The 16,388-nt window shown below is 37.0% G+C and overlaps 1 protein-coding gene across 14 annotated transcripts in view; it reads right to left on the minus strand.

Annotated features, from left to right (window-relative positions):
• The window catches only part of LMBR1 (limb development membrane protein 1), a 252,099-nt gene that overhangs the window by 120,657 nt on the left and 115,054 nt on the right, over positions 1-16,388 (minus strand). The gene's annotated exons all lie outside the window — the stretch shown is intronic.

Here is a 16,388-nt window from a genome sequence, read left to right on the forward strand (position 1 = left end):
CTTATGTTTATCTGTAAATGTCTTAAATTCACCTTCATATTTGAGAGAGAGTTTTGCTGGATATATGATTCTTGGCTGGCAATTCTTCTCCTTCAGAGCTCTATATGTTATCCCATTGCCTTCTTGCCTGCGTGGTTCCTGCTGAGTAGTCCAAACTTATGGATTCTCCTTTGTAGGTGACTTTTCGTTTATCCCTGGCTGCTTTTAAAATTTTCTCTTTATCTTTGGTTTTGGCAAGTTTGATGGTAATATGCCCTGGTGATTTTCTTTTGGGATCTATCTTGTATGGGGCTTGATAAGCATCTTGGATAGATATCCCTTCATCTTTCATGATGCCAGGAAAGTTTTCTTCCAACAGATCTTCAACTATTCTCTCTGTATTTTCTGTTATCCCTCCCTGTTCTGGAACTCCAATTGCATGCAAGTTATTCTTCTTGATAGAGTCCCCCATGATTTTTAGGGCTTCTTCATTTTTTTTTAATTCTTTTGTCTGATTTCTCTTCAACTATACTGGTGTCAATTGCTTTATCCTCTAACTCCCCCAGTCTGCATTCCAATTCCTCGATTCTGCTCCTCTGACTTCCTATTGAGTTATCTATTTCTGTAATTTTATTGTTAATCTTTTGGATTTCTGAATGCTGTCTTTCTATGGATTCTTGCAGCTTATTAATTTTTCCACTATGTTCTTGAATAATCTTTTTGTTTTCTTCAACTGCTTTTTCAGTGTGTTCCTTGGCTTTTTCTGCAGACTGCTTTATTTCATTTCTGAGGTCATCCCTGATGTCTTGAAGCATTCTGTATATTTTTTAAATTCTGTATCTGGCAATTCCAGGATTGTATATTCATTTAGGAAAGATTTTGATTCTTTAATTTGGGGATTTGTAGAAGCAATCATGGTCTGCTTCTTTATGTGATTTGATATTGACTGCTGTCTCTGAGCCATCTATAAGATATTGTAATGATTTATTCTATATTTGCTCACTGAGTCTTTGTTTTGTTTTGTTTCAATATACCCAGATGAGCTATTAGATTACGCTATCTTGATTGTTGTATGCTTCGAATCACATATGTCCTATTACCAGCTGGTTTGAGCTGTTAACAGATATATGAGCCTATGAGTCCATTCACTGTTCTTGACTAGAATCAGCTTAGGTGTGCTGATTATGGGTCACCTAGTGTGTGGTGTGTGTTTTAGTGTGTGGTGTAGGTTGTCACCTATTAACTTAGAGGAGTATTGGTGATGGTTGTATTCACCAGATTCTAGTAGCAGCTAGGGGTTACACTCTGAGGAGGGCAGGATGCTGACAGCCTTCCCCCACATGCCAGTGAGGTAGGAGTGTCTCTATTCCCAGAGCACTTTGGTGAGTGGACTCTGCAGCTGTACCTTAGGCACCCAATGCTTGTACCTCTAAAGATTGGTAGGCATCACTATCCTCAGACCCCTTTAGCAGGTGGCTAGGTGGTGTGGGTGAAGCTTTAGCCCTCAGTTCCCTGCTGTGGATCAGTGGGGGTTCTGTTTAATAGGTAGAGAGGTGTCAGACCTCCAAAACTTGTCTTTCCACTGCTCAGCTAAAACACTTACAGTCAGATCTCTATCAGAATTGCCTTTGCATCATAATAGCCACCTGGTTCCCTGTAGGGATGAAAGCCAGACACTGTGGATCTCTTTTGCTTGGCTGGAGCTGGTTCATTATTATTATTTCAGTTAGGGAAGTAGGGGAAGGATTTTTCTCTCCTGGATTGTTAATTGCTGCTTCTCTCAGGCCAGGAGAATGAGTTAGGAAAAAAAAAAAAAAAAACCCTGCAGAGCACTTCACTCCCTGGCCCAGGAAATTCCAATGTTAATGAAGCTGCCTGGGGCAGGGAGGGGAGGGATCAAATAGACAGGAGAGAGCAGCATGGCAATACAGACAATGTTACTTATCTTGTTCGGCGAAGAGTGTTTTATCTGAGATTCCAGAGGGGCGTGTAGCCTGTGTGCGCTGGCTGGGTCGAGATTGCCTCCTAGGGTCAGGCCTGCGTTCCATGCTTGCGCTATCTCGGGAAGCCATGATCTGCTTCTCCGCTCCTAGTCCAAAGCCCAGCGCCAAGGTTTTCTTGCTGGGATGTTGCGCTCCAGGCTCCAAAACCAGTTGCTGCTTCCCCGTGATTTCTCCTTCTCCTGTCAGCCACGTTGCTGTGCAGTCTGTGTGTACTGGCTGGGTTTCCAGCCGAGGTTACTCCAAGGGTTTAGGGCTGTGTCCTGTGATTGCACCGTTTCAGGAAGCCGTGATCTCCTCCTCAGCACTTAGTCCAAAGCCCAGGGCCAAGGTTTTCTCACTGGGATGCTGGCTCCAGGCTCAGAAAACAGTCGCTACTTCCCCGTGGCCTCTCATTCTCCTGTCAGCCACGTTAGTGTGCAGTCTGCTTGCACTGGCTGAGTCTCTGCCGAGGTTACTGCAGGGGTTTAGGGGATAGGGCTGAGTCCCATGCTTGCCCCATCTCAGTAAGCTGCGATCAGCCCAACCACTCTGGCACCAGGGAACCGCAAGGGCTCAAGGCTGTGGTGGGGTACACCAGTTCCAGAAGCAGTCGCTGCTTCACCGCGTGACTTTTTGCTCCCATCACTCAGGTGAACTCCTTAGTTCTGTGTTTGATGGTCAGGGTTCATAGATTGTCATGTATGTGATTGATTCACTTGTTTTTCCGAGTCTTTGTTGCAAGTGGGACCCGCGGTAGCTTCTACCAAGTCAGCCATCTTGGCCCCACTTCCTAGCCTTTGTTTTTAATAAGACCTGCTTTTTATTCTCATCCGTGATCTTTGTCAAAAAGTTCTCCAGTTGTTGGATGCAGGTTTCCATAGATGACCATTAGATCAAGCTTCATTGCTTTGTCCAATTCTTCGACATCATTACTGATGTTTGGTCTGTCTAAACTATCAGTTACAGAGAAAGTACTAAATATCTCCCAGTGTGAAGGTGAATTTGTCAGTTTCTGTAGTGGTTTGAATTGTGTCACCCAAAAATTTCTGTCAACTTGGTTAGGTCATGATTCCCAGTATTATGTGTTGTCTACCATTTTGTCATCTCGTGTGATTTTCCTATGTGTTGTAAATCCTATCTCTATGACGTTAATGAGATGGGATTAGCGACATTATGTTAATGAGGCAGGACTCAATCTACAAGATTAGATGTGTTTTAAGTCAATCTCTTTTGAGATATAAAAGAAAGAAGCAAGTAGAGAGACATGGGGACCTCATACCACTAAGAAACAAGGGCCAGGAGAACAGTGTGTCCTTTGGACCCAGGGTCCCTGCATGGAGAAACTCCTAGACCAAGGGGAGATTGATGACAAGGACCTTCCACCAGAGCTGACAGAGAGAAGGCCTTCCCCTGGAGCTGATGCCCTGAATTTGGACTTCCTGCCAACTATGCTATAAGAGAATAAACTTCAGTTTATCGAAGCCATCCACTTGTGGTATTTCTATTATAACAGCACTAGATAACTAAGACAGTTTCCCCTAGCAGTCCTCTCAGGTTTTATTTTGTAGCCACATGTTTAAATAGACCAGTTTTAGAATTTTTTTATCCTGCTGGTTCTTACATAATGATCCTCTTTACCTGTATTTATGCTTTCTGCCTTAAAATGTGTTTTGTACAAGGGCAACAGAGGTAGACCTGTGTGGATGGTGCACTCAGTTGAGTTTGCATCTTAGCTGAGGAACTCCGAGCTTAGAAAACCCCACTCTTTTGTAAGGGGCTACAAGCAAACCTGTTCAACCTTTGCCTTGGAGGGAGACATTATCTTTATTATACTGGATAGGAAACAAATCTGCCCTCTGTTCCAGAGGGAGATACTCTTTCAAGTCAGTTTATTACACAAACATCCCTGAAAAGATAGTACAGAACAAAAGGCTGTCAGTGCCTCCGCTCAGTACACATGCAGAAACATGAGAGACCCATGGAGAATTCTTTCCAATGGTATGGACTCTTTTACTGAGAATTACGAGAGGTGAAAGGGGCCCTTAGAGGCTATGGAACACAGAAATGATGTGATCTGATTTATACTTTAAAAGAATCACTCTAGCTGCCCTATTTATAATAGACTAGAGGAAAGCAAGGGCAGAAGCAGGGGGACCAAGTAAGAAACTACTGTAGTAATCCAGGAGAGATATGGTGGTGTTTGAGCAGGGAAGAAGTAGAGATTAGAAGAAAAGGTCAGATTCTGGACCATGAATGTTATTGAGAAATGTTTTATGGTAGGCAACTCTTCAGGTCTGTCATATTGCAGAAATCCGAATACACATGTTTTTAAAACCAATCTTACTAAAACTTAAGACTTCAAAGATGAAGTGAGATTTGGCAAACAAAACTGATGATACTACATTCTTGCAGCTTATTATTCTGCTTTGGTGTTGATCACATTTCTGTTTCCAAAATACTAGTTATTCTTTTTCAAGGGCATACTAGACTCTAGAATCTCTCTTATAATTACTCTTAAATCTTCGTCTCTTTGTCTATTAACTCTTTGAGTAATACATTGAGTTTGGTGCCTCCCATACTGTTGGCTTTTCTTAAATGTTTTGGTCATCTTTGATTTCTTGTTCATTTTTGCTCATCTCGTCCTGCTTGTTGTATTATCTCCTGTCTTTGATGATAATAATTTTTTTTTTTTTTGATGATAATAGGAGGATCTAGTTCTGGGTGGGGTGTCTCAGTAGCTTGTGTCCTGGTGGAAGCATTTAAATACTTACTTGCTTTTGGTACCATCGGGACCCATATTTACTGAATTAGCCTATGGCAAATGTTATTGTTGTTTGCTGACTGCAGCTCCCACATTGCAAGTCCTTTCTGTTCCTTATATTCCTTAGCAGCAGAGCCACATGGTTTTAATTTTTGTTAAAACCAGTTCAAAGGAGAATTTGATGAAGAGATATACACAGATAGTCAAGACTGCTAAAATCAATTTGCTAACAGATGCAAAACTAGATAATATCTTATGGGTTAATAAAATGTTTGAGATTATTTTTTCCAAGGGCAGAAATTAATTATATCTCTACTAAACAAAATTCATTTGCATTACTATCAGTTTTCCATAAGTCAACTCTAACTCTATGGAGATTTAAAATAGCCTGGTTGATAGAAAGTCAAAGGTGCACATCCCTACAGAATCAGATAATTTCAGAGGGCCCACTACACAAGGTCCAGCACTCCACTGAAAGGTCACCCAGTAAACTCTTCTGCCCATTTCCAAGTCCTGGACATTTTTTCCTGGCACCAGAAAATATATACACATAAAATAATTATTAAAATAAGAAAGATATACAATGTATGCACACACTAATTACAATTACACAATAATTCAAGTAGAAATGTTGGCATGTAATTTGGAATAATAAAAAATAGGATTTGAAGTTAATTGGTTTTCTAAAAAATTGTTTAAATTAAAATACTAATGAAAAACCAACAGAAGCCAAAATGCACAGGAAAACCAGCCAAAAACATGAGCCTACTGACCATGCTTCATCTAAGCCAAATAAGACATAAGAAAATTAAACTTTAAGGGCTCTGAAACACAGATGCATTCAGGAAGGACTTGTAAGTTTGTAGAAATCATCTTGAAATCTCGAGAAGGAATTTCTAAACATTAGATTGGAAAAGATTTTCCTTCAACAGAACATTAAGGTCATGAAAGAGCTAAAAAGCTAAAAGCCAAAGAGCAAAGGCCAAAAGAAAGACCTAGGCCTCACGCTTCCAGAAGAAATATAAGGAGATTCAAGCATAGATCAAGAATTCTCCCAGATCTTGAAACAGTGCTAGGGAGATACCAAAAAAAATGAATAAATCATTACTACTACGCTCCAGATAAACAGCCAGTGGTTGAAGTGCTCAGCTGCTAACCAAAAGGTCGACGGTTCAAACCTCCAGGCCCTCCTAGATAGAAAGATGTGGCAATCTGCTTCCCTAAAGATTACAGCCTTGGAAACCCTGTGGGGCAGCTCTACTCTGTCCTAGAGGATCACTATGAGTCAGAATCAACTTGAAGACAGTGGGTTTTAAAGCTGACATGTAGATAAAAAAGGGATCAGAGGCATTAGTTCAAGATAATGGGTTAAACACATAATTTTTATTACAAAATACAGAAAAGATATAAATAAGTAATCAGTCCACACTGCCTACAATAGTACCTAACATATAATAGTAAGTGGTCAATAAAGATTAACCCTATTTAATTATGTTAGAATATAAGAATGCTGTTTTTATTATCAGACTAAAAACGTTGAGAAATTCCTAAAAGATAAAAAGCGGATGGGATCGAGTCTATGAAAAATGTACAGAGGAAATTTTAAACTAAAAAAAAAAAAAGAGAGAATAAGAATTTTATATATATGAAAAAGCAACAGTTAATGGCAACATTACTGAATAAATTGTTTTAGAATAACTAAATAGCAATACACAGAAAAATTTATTTAGATCTACTCTTTTTAATCACCTCAAAAAATTACCTACAATAGATTAAAATATTAGATCTTTGTAAAATAGATAAGGTGGCTAAAATAGAACAAAGTATATTATTCACCCCAGCTTTGAAGGGATGAGAACACTGTAAGAACTAAACCAGTATCAAATTACTAAGAAAGTAAGAAACTAAGAAAGAGTTTAAGTATAAAAATTTATAAAAACTAGCATAAAATGAAAAAAATTTTGTTTGGTCTTGATTATACAATGTTTGTTGTCAAGCCTCAAGTTTTCTCAAGCAATTAATTTAAAGGACATTAAACAGCACACACCATTTTAAACGGGACCAAATAAAAAATTTTTGTATTAAATATCTTAAATTATATTAAATCAAATTTCTAAAACAAGCTTTAATTTGTATAAACTATTTTTAACTTACTTAAAACCATTATATATTAGGTTAATATGATAGGATTATATGTAATATTTTGAATAACCTTTATGCCTATTTCTTGACTTGGGGGTTTCCCAACAATGCATACAGTAAATATTTGGACTCCGAACTCTTGGGAGGTACAACGCTGTGGATGAACTCTGAGGGATAAGGCTAAGGTTGAAAGAATCTTCCTATACCAGTGATGAGAGGGTGCCATGGAGGTCTGAGTATTTTAATATAAGCGTTCCCTTTTACAGACAGCATAGCCCTCCAGCAGCCCCAGGCCTAGGTTCCAACTCCCAGCCTCTGTGGCCCTAAGGGCTGGCACTTTTAAAAGCATAAAGTCCTGTGTTACTTTGTAATGACCTCACTGCCCTGGCCACAGGACAGCCACATCATCACTTATTCACTTACTATTCGGGGATTTTGTTTCTGTTTGGTTTTGGTCCTTGGAGATTTTCTTGGTTTTTTAGAATTTATCTATCCATTTAATAAAAGGATGCTTGTTATATAGGTAAAATTTTTATTTGATCCTTTTTAACAATGACATGTGCTATTTACCAAAATCAAACCAAACCCAGTGCTGTGAAGTCGATACCGACTCATAGCGACCCTATAGGACAGAGTAGAACTGCCCTGTACAGTTTACAAGGAGCTTCTAGCGGATCTGAACCACTGACCCTTTGGTTAGCAGCCGTAGCACCTAACCACTACGCCAGCAGAGTTTCCATGTGCCGTTTAACATGCTTTAACTATGTGAGATAACTCATGAGCTGAAAACAAACATTATATAATCAGGCCAACAAAACAGATATGTTACAATATATAGGCTAAAATTTCTATATGTGTTACAATTTACAATATTTTTGAAAGTCTTACATTTTAAACTTTCAAAAAACTTATTTATAATTTTCACATTTTATTTTCAAATGTTGAAAGAAGCAAGAAGATTTCAGGCAGTTTCTTTGCAAATATTTCTCAACAAATAACATTCCGGGCCCAAGTGGTCTATTTGCAGTAAATAGAAAAAGCCAAATTAGATATTATGACCATACTTTCTCTGTTTAGCACTAAGTTTGAAGTTCTAGGACCGTCTTACGTGCTGTAAAAAGTTCTGAACAGCTAAGTACAAGATACAGGTCTGGTGACGATCACTTTGCTGGATCTGCAGGATTATTACGTATATCATAACTATTACACTCCTCGTTACCTTGGACTTAAACATAGTGTCCCTGGTTTATGGTATTTAACTAATCACCCACTATAGGTATTAATTAAATTATATATGGCTAAGAATTTTTTAAAAATATAAAACATATCCCGCTGAAAACCTCTACTGTGGCTTGGCGTGTTCAGCCAAGTAACAAATCGATGCCAGAGGCACAAGCATGCTCACCTGACCTCTGCTGACACCTGACATATTCACCAAACACACACTCACACGCTCTCAACATATTTTACTTTTGAGGAAACAAATACATCACCGATTATTTTTTTTAAATAGAAATGGTATGAGAAATTATAATAGACTTGAACTGCAGAAATACTTCTGTAAAACTCTAAAAAAATTGAGAATCATTTGGCTGGTAAATATTAACATAGGGAGAAAACATTCTGGACTCTAGTATCAGCTCTGCCACTGCTATACACCCTGAAAGTCTCATAAGAAAACTGAGGCTTCAATACATTATCTACAAACTATGTGCAGTAAAACTTGCCTTGGTCAATTTTATTTACAAATATTTACAGAGATCAATGGAAATACTTCAAAAATAATAAAACAGTAAACAAACATAGTCTTTAATAATAATTAGGGTACAGGAGAAAAAGGATGATAGTAAAGTAAGAAAGGGTTGAATTTTGGCATAGATTAACTAGATTAACAACTCTAAGAAAAGGTTGAATTTGGCATATAAAATATTAGGTTAACAATACTAACACTATCCTAAAAGTTACCTTTTTCACTAATTTACTTAACAATAAAAACTACCAGTTATCATCACAGCATGCTAAAACCAAAAAAAGAGCCAAACCAGTTGTGATCGAGTCGATTCCAATTTATGGTGACACCATGTGCTAAAAAGCTGATGGAGAGGTAAGGAAGCTAGGAAGGGTAAGACTGAAGACAGGAGATAATTAGCTGTGCTGTAAAACTGACCCTCAAGGGGGACGGCAAGAAGAGCACCGTCTTCCAAGAAGTGGAAAATGTAAGATCCACACAGGGGTCAAAGACCAGCCAAGCTGGCTGGTGTGTAGGCTGAGTCGGAGTGACCAGTCTCACTGAATGGGCAAACATATTAGGAATTATGGGGAACAATCTTCCAAAAACATTAAATCCTCAAACAAAATGCCTCGTGGATCTAAGTCTCTAATGAACTAAAGACCTGAGATATGGGTTGAGGTGAAAAACAGTCCTATAAACAAAGCCAAGGATGGTGGGAATTCTGTATAGACTCATTTCATTTGTGAAGAGCCTCATAATAATGTAACCTTAAAGTTCTGAACCACAGCCTAAATGTACCAAAATAATTTAAAGTCTCAGCGTCTTCTTTTATAAAGAGGTTCTAAAAACATCACACTCTGAAAGATAACCGTGCAGGAATCCAGGACCACTCCAGCTCTAGGGAAGCACTCTGATATCCTCCCCTTGTGAGACGATCAATGGGACCTAAGAGAGTATCTTTCATGCTTCGTTTTCCCTGTGTAAGAACTCTGTATGTAGTATACTAAGTATACATGCTCGGGAACATCAAGGTAAATAAGAGAAAAAGACATCATCAACAAACAAGCATAATATAATTGTAATCACTGCTGTGGGAGGAGGTAGAAGGTAACAATGAGAGAAGGCCCACTGGAAAGACAGTAAGGCGTCACCCAGCAAGGAGCCACTTAGGAATAAATACATTTCACCAGGCAGGGAAGTGAGGGGATGGCTTTTTCCACAGAGAGCACAATGTGTACAAGTACATGGAGATGTCAAAGAGCACAGTGTACTCTGAGTAAACGTGAGGAGTTCAGTATAGACACAGCATCACGCAGGTAGGTGGGCTAGAGAAAAATGTCACTTAAAAAACAGATGAGAAAAAAGTCTGTTCATGTCCTTTGCTCATTTTTTGTTTGTGCTGTTTATCTTTTCATTGCTCAATTGTAGGAGTTCTTTATATATTCTGGACATTAAATCCTTATCAGACATACAGCTATAAAAATTTTTCTCCCAAACTGTAGGTAGTCTCTTCATCTTGTAGATAAAGTTTTGAATTTTGATCAAGTTCAATTTATCTATGCTGTTTTTTGTTACTCTTGCTTTTAGCGTCATATCTGAGAATTCAGTCAAAAACCATATCCTAAAGAATTACAAACCCAAAACCTAAAGAATTATACCCCTGTTTTCTCCTTGGAGTTTTATGATTTTAGTTCTTAAGTTTTAGAAACCCTGGTGGCATGTGGTTGGTTAAGTGCTACAGCTGCTAACCAAAGGGTCAGCAGTTTGAATCTGCCAGGCGCTCCTAGGAAACTCTATGGGGTGGTTCTACTCTGTCCTATAGGGTCGCAATGAGTCAGAATCGACTCGACGGCACTGGGTTTTTTTAGTTCTTAAATTTAGGTCCTCGATCTATTTCAAGTTAATTTTTGTATATGTGTAAGGCATAAAAATGGCCAAAAAAAATTAGAAGATGGACAATGCCATTTAGTCAAAAAAAAAAAAAAAAAATGCCATCAAGTCAATTCTGACTCATAGTGACCCTACAGTACAAAGCTGAATTGTCTCATGGGGTTTCCAAGGAGTGGCTGGTAGATTCAAACCGCCAACCTTTTGGTTAGCAGCCTAAGCTCTTAACCACTGTGCTACCAGGGCTCCATTTAGTCATTAGGAGAATGCAAATCAAAACCATAATGTTTTCACCCCTGCTAGGATGGAGTTCTGGTGGTGCAGTGGTTAAGAGCTCGGCTGCTAACCAAAAGGCTGGCAGTTCAAATCCACCAGCATCTCTTTGGAAACCCTGTGGGGCAGTTCTATTCTGCCTTTAAGGGTTGCTATGAGTCAGAATTGACTCAACGGCAATGGTTTTGGTTTTTTTTTTTTTTTTTTTTTTTTAGGATGGCTTTGATCCGAAAAACAGAAAACAACAAGTTTTGGTGAGGATGTAATGAAATTGGAATCCTTATCCATTGCTGTGGAATTACATCTTGGCGTAACCCCTTAGAAAATATAATCTAGAAAATCTATTTCATACCCAAAAGAATTTTAAACAGGAACACAAACAGATACACATACACCAACACTCACTGTAGCACTATTCACAAAAGCCAATGGGTGGAAACAACCCAAGTGTCCGCCAACAGATAAATAGATAAACAAAATGTGGTCCATCCATACCATGGAATTTTACTCAGCCATAAAGAGAAATGGAGTCTTGATATATGCTACAACATGGATGAACCTTGAAAACATGCTTTGTGAAGTCAGTCAATTATAAAACGACAAATATTATATGGTCCCACTTGTGTGAAATATCTAGAACTGGCAAACATATACAGACTAAAGTTTACTAGTGGTTACCAAGAGAAGGAGGCAGGTGGAAACGGGAATCGTTGCCTAGAGGGCACTGAGTTTCTGTTAAGAGTGATAAAAAAAATTCGGAAACGTGGTGATGACTACACAACATGAGAAACTTAGTTAATGTCACTGAATTATACATGTAAAAATTGTTGAAATGGCAAATGTTTTGTTACATATATTTGTACCACAAAAAAAAAAAGATTGGAGCCTAATTATCAGAGAGTCGTAAAAACGTAATGCTTGGATTTTAGAGGTTATTTTATTGGCAATGAGAAACCATCAAAAGATTTCATGGAGGTTGAGTTATAAAAACAGCTGTATTTTTAAGAAAATAGTAACTCTTTAAAGCAGTATGGAGATTACTTTGTAGGAGAATAAGCCTGGAAAGAGAAAAAACAGTCAGACCATGGTTTAAATAATGTAAGTAAGACATTAGGAAGCCTGAACTAAGGTAACGGCAAATGAGAAGAGAAACCTCGTTCAGTATACTGCATTGAAGTATTTGTAAATTATCTAATGCAGTAAGTTCTTACCACAACTTTATTATATCTCTTCTAAAAAGATAAGTCAGAAATATAACTTAATTCAGGCATCTTTAAAAGGAAACAAAGGTCATTAAAAGATCAGATAAGTCTTTCTGATACCTCAAAAAAAAAAGTTTAAAAAGCTGTTAAAACACTTGACGAATCTGTTGAAAAATCCACTGGTTATAAAGTTACAATACTCATTAATTAATGTGTAAAGAGAAATGTTAACTATCAAATAATCCCAACCAAAATATAAAAGAGTAAATATATTTAAATCTAGCACAACTTAAAAATGTCTTCTTTCTGTGTTCCAAGAAAAAGAACAGAACATTTCCCATAAAACTGATCATTTCAGTACATCTAATTCTGATTTATTCTTTTTTTTTTTCAGTTTTTGCCTGCAGATTTTATTTTTTAATCACTAACAGAATCTACATTATATATTTTTTAACATTCAGCTGCTTAAAATTCAATCACTTTAGAACAGTGAGACCTTGTCTTTCCAGATGAAAATGTCTTTTCCATAACTGCAAGTGTGCAAACCAATAAATTTTTTAATACTGTAACTGTCAACAACCTAATATTTTAAAGAAAAGTAGATGTATCTCAACCTAAAATATTACCTAATGTCAAAACTATCAAACAATCCTACTGTCTTTCATGTGTCTGACTAGACAACTTTTATTTCTGGTACACTAACGAGTCAAATAAATGCATTGTAAAGTAAAAGTCTTACTGATGTATTGGCAACCATTTCATAGGGATCAGAGCATTAACACTGCGACATGCTGAATAAATGACTTTACAGACAAATACGGGCTTACAGGCCAAATAAATATAAGAGGTTAACAATCCAAACTCTAGCCTCTTTGATGAGCTCCTGTCCTGCAGACTTGTGGGTACTGTCATTACATAAGCAGCTTTCTAGTCAGCATTAAATCTGACATCTAATTTTACTTTCAAATAAAGTTCATTCCAACCAAGGGACAGTAGCTTTTAATACCCCCAAAAATTTTTGGAAGAGATTCTAATTGACAATAATTATTTATAAAATTGTTTCATGAATATTTGAGTTACGACCAATTTAATTCGAAGTATAATTACTTTAAAATCTGAACCTGGTGACTGTTTATTTCCTCCCTACCAAAACTTTTTCTCATTTTAACACAGAGCCCTAAATTATGAGACATTTGTCAGTAATTTTTTTTAGTCAGTAATTTAATTATCATATAAAGTTTGAAGTTTAGTTATCTATTAAACGTAAGGCCTATTCTTTAAAACTATACCATTAAAAGATAAAACAGACCCTATTTAAAAATAACACTAAAAGCTGACTATGTCAATACCAATGTAATTTTTTATACCATTTTGTTATTATATATAAAATGTAATCCTACATAAATTTTCCTAATGTGTCATTATCAAATTTCACATAATTGATCCATATAAAACACCTAAAATGGCTACTTTTAATGCATAGGATTGGGTACTTTACAAACAGATTAAATGAAATAATTAAGCCTTTAGCAATCCTAAGAGGTAAGTGGAAACCCTGGTGACGTAGTGGTTAATTGCTACAGCTGTTAACCAAAAGGTTGGCAGTTCGAATCCACCAGGCGCTCCTTTGAAACCCTATGGGGCAGTTCTACTCTGTCCTTTAGGGTCGCTATGAGTCAGAATCCACTTGACGGCAACGGGTTTTGTTTTTTTTTTTTAATGAGGTAAGTACTGTTAGCCCCATTACAGACGTGGACAGTAAGAAATTTGCCCAATGTCAAAAAGTTAGCAAGTAGAAGATTCAGGATTTAAACCCAGGTCTTCTGAACGCCAAAGCTCGTGTTTTTGTCACTATACTATTATGCAAATAAGGAGAAAATCTAGCCTTAGATGGGGAATTCCTTCTTTTTTTTTTTTAATATACAGAGAGAATGATGAAAGTACTATACAATGGTCCATTTCAAATTATCACACCATCAAAAGTATACAGGAACTGAGTGATAATGTACTTTTAAAAAGCTGCTGCAGCTTAACAATAATAGATCATGTAATTCAAGTTATAATTTAGTTCCCCTCAAAGTGCAACTATATTAGAATACTGACAAAATTAATGTGATTTCATGAGCTAAATAATTTTTAATTCAAAATCTTTATAAACTCAAAAATTATTTTAATGGAATAAATATACTTAACTGTTTCTCTGAGATTCTATATGCCAAGTTTCAATGTTTGAAATGGTCACTTGAAATTGTCACAAAAGAATAACAATTCTAAGGGAACGTACGTTAAGTATAACACTATCAGAATAGAATGTTTTGAAAATAATCATTCTCATCCATGCTATTTCTAACAAAAAAAAACTAGTGCTCCTTCTAGGTGGAGGGTGGGAGGATTCGATTAATAAATTACTAAATGATTTTTTTCTTGAAGGTGTTGGGAAAATCAAATTAACACATAACAATAGTTAGTGAGATATGACTCCATTTTCTGTAATAAACACCAAGATCAAACCATGACCCAAGTTAAATTTCCTTGAAAGGGTCCCAGCGGGCGCTCTCCTTGTCCTATGTGATTTCCTCTCACCCACAAAAACCATGCCAAATACGCGCATGTGCCACTAACACTAAGCAGCACTTCCTTAATCACTCATTTCCAACAATTTATGGATGATCAGTGGCAAAAGCGAGCAAAAATCATGAAAGAATGCAATGAAAGCTCACTGAGACAAAGAGGCTTGGACTTCCTACTCACTTCTGTGTCTCTTTAAAATGGAGGCCTGATACAAATTAGCCACTGGGGGGAAAAGTCATCTGGTCATAAAATACAGTACAAGGTCACTTTTATGTAAGTTTGCCAAAAGGGACATAAACCAGGACAATTTCAAACTGTGACACAGGATAGAAACATATTAAAAAAATCTTTGTTCCTCCTCGATCGTGCTGTCATGTTGCTCAGCTTTATGGACATGCCAAGCACCAGCACAGAAGTCTTCGCGTCCACCTGGTCAGTCTAACTAATTAAGAAAGGAAGTTACCTCAAATTTTGTACTTTTTGCTTTTATTATTAAGCACTTTGTTTGAAGTTATAGGAGTTAACCTCTTAATCCTACAGACCATGTGTTATGTTCTGAACATTTTGGGATGTCTGGATAGTTTGGATAATTGGTCAGGATGTTGCTGTCGCTTATGTGTTAAATTTTATGCCATGGCTTCAAATCAAAGATAGGTATAAAGGTGAGTACAATATAAACTGACTCCCAGAAAAATCTTTGGTCTATTAATTAATCTGTCATAAAGCTTATGTAATAATCAAATGGTAGATTTTTTTCTTCATTTTCATTAAGTTGCTGGATCTTTACCTCATAACATTTTAATCCAAAGTCAGATGCGAAAATATAATATGAACCTTTAGAGTTCATTATGAAATAGGAAAACATTTTCTGACACTAATCTAGATAACCTAGAGATCTTTTCTGAGGCAAAATGGGGAGAGAAAATTATGCAGCTTGGTCTGAGGAGTAGTATGAACAGCAACTATGTCAGGAGCTGCTAGCCTAATCCTAAAACCCAAGACTGTCTGGAACACAACTGACAGTGCCCAGTACCAGAAAATATGAAGAAAGTATTTCTATAACAAAATGATGCAGTTACAGCCAACAGATGCAACCCTTTTATCAGAGTTGGAAAATTAAGATACAAGCATTGGATCAGGTTCAAACACACATGAACATATGCAGAGCTCAGAAAAATACACAAAGCCAACAGTGAACTCACCAGAATTTGATAAAGATTTAACTTCTAAAAATAAGAGTCCCAAGATAAAAGTTACGTTATCAAAACCATACATATTCTCTTACACTTGAAAATTATAAAGAAAGGGAATCGAGAGGAGATGGTCCTAATAAAACAGAAACATGCACCACAGTAAGGAGAGAGAAGAAAGGCCATTTAAGGCCCTTAAAAGACATAGTCAACCCCCTAGGCCTAAATGTCCTGTTTGAATTAACATAGTGGTTTAATTAAAAACTAAGTAGAAAATTCTGTTTAATTTGATTTTCAATTCAAGCCCTGCATCCGCCCATGGCTAGTGGCCAATTTCCGCATCTCAGCACAATATGCAAGGAGCTGTTTTAAAATCGATTGCCCAGGGGAGTCAATGGGAGTATGGTGGGGCCATATGCCATTTAGGGAATACACCAGACTTAGACATAGTAAAACAGTACCAGGAGGGTGGTCAAAGGAAAAGAAGGAAATGTAACTTAACTATATTACAAGTTTGTCATTACCCAAATGATTGTGCTTAATCTACCAATTAGAAGTGTTTTCTGACTTCTCTTTAGTATCACCCCAGAAACTAGATAATGTCAAACTTAACCAATGAGCAAAGAGCTTTAAAAGAATATACTTGGATGTATATATCTGCAAGCAAAC

Source organism: Loxodonta africana, chromosome 22 (genome assembly GCF_030014295.1).
Source record: "Loxodonta africana isolate mLoxAfr1 chromosome 22, mLoxAfr1.hap2, whole genome shotgun sequence".
Classification (NCBI taxonomy): Eukaryota; Metazoa; Chordata; class Mammalia; order Proboscidea; family Elephantidae; genus Loxodonta; species Loxodonta africana.